This window comes from Austrofundulus limnaeus, unplaced genomic scaffold (genome assembly GCF_001266775.1).
Source record: "Austrofundulus limnaeus strain Quisiro unplaced genomic scaffold, Austrofundulus_limnaeus-1.0 Scaffold214, whole genome shotgun sequence".
Taxonomy (NCBI): Eukaryota; Metazoa; Chordata; class Actinopteri; order Cyprinodontiformes; family Rivulidae; genus Austrofundulus; species Austrofundulus limnaeus.
In genome coordinates, this window is record NW_013952616.1 from 55498 (window position 1) to 57107 (window position 1610).

Here is a 1610-nt window from a genome sequence, read left to right on the forward strand (position 1 = left end):
GAGATGAAGAAGTAAAAGCTAGCTCCATTTTCCCTCAGGGATAATTTTATTTTATTTTATTTTATTTTTTTTTATTTTATTTTGTAACTTCAAAGTTGTTGATTTTCCTTCATAAGGAGGTACTGGATTCATGCAGGAAGCGAGCTTGTTCAGAACCTTTTTCAATCAACAAGTGACCAGGAAAACACCTGATTCCAGCTTGGAGCTGAACCCAATCGCTCCGAGGTGTTCCGTTGTACCCACAAAGGGACCGCTCTGAAACCAGCGACACCGCTGGCACGGCTTCAATCACRCCCTGGTACCCTGGGACAACGATAAGACAAATCTTCAGAGCGGTAGGATGAACATACTTTCTCTGTTGACGGTGTCTGCTCAGCTGATGTGGTGGTGGTGAAGGCTCTGGATCATTGAGTTGAATTGAGGAAGGTTTGGCGAGATTAATTCAGGCATAATCCACATTCCCCTTTATTGATGAATTAACAACTTCCTTTTATTAACCTTCAAGCTTCTTATAATCTTTTGAGTGTAGAGTAGTAAGTGACTCAGGTGAAAGATACTAGTTATTACGACTGACTTTAACGTTTATTATTAGACTTAAGGTTTGATAATTAGATTTTCTCTCTGCCCAAATAACCTGTTGTATTGTGACCTCTGAATCATTTTAATATAGGTTATATTTTGAAATTTCGTTTGTCTGTGCGTCATTTCTTGGTTATGTCTTGAAAATGATAGAATTCACWACTCAGTAATGAAGACTGATTTAAAATCAATGAATTATTTCCTGAAATAATCAGGTGGTGCCCCTTTGTTATGCTAATAATTACGAGGTATTTATGATATAGCATCGTCCATAACATCGACAACAGCATATCCCTACATATTATTTTGGTGCCCCATGTGAGGCTCAAGAAAAGACTAAACCCGGTAATCACGCACAAATAGACATAAACTCTCCTGCATATTTATTCTCTGAGTGTACAGTGTATCAGTTATTAAAAATGGTGGACATTTTTAATATACACACCACGCTGCGTCGCTAAAAGAATAAATAAACACGTCAAAACGGACGCGTTGTGACGGCTGTCTAACTCCTTTTTCTCTCTCGCTCTCTCTCCTCATCTAACCTATGCGCAAATCTTTATTTTGTTTTATGTTTTTTTATTTAACTAAAGACGTCAGAAAGAAAAACGACCGAATCTCTTCTTCATAAAATATAAACAGAGAGCCAAGTCCTGTTTATAATATTGCGCGTTTTGAAAGTCGACAGGTTTAAGAAAGAAATTGAAAAAATAATTTATTTTCTAAACCACACATAAAGTTTGTACTTCTCTGACTGATTATCACGAGAAATTTACAAAAACATTTCACGTTTCCTGACGCGAACTAATCAATCGTTGTTCTGGAAGATTTTTATCTTTATAGAGGATAAAAATTAAGGTGAAATTTAACTCTGACAGAGTTACCCAGATTTGGGAAGGTTTTACGCGTGCCGCGTCCTGCGTGCCTCCACGCGCCCGAGCAGCCGCTYGCACGCCAGAGCGCATTCGTGCGTCTCCACTCGCGTTGCATATGTGATCACAGAACCGCTGTGATAACTCGTTTAAAAGTTT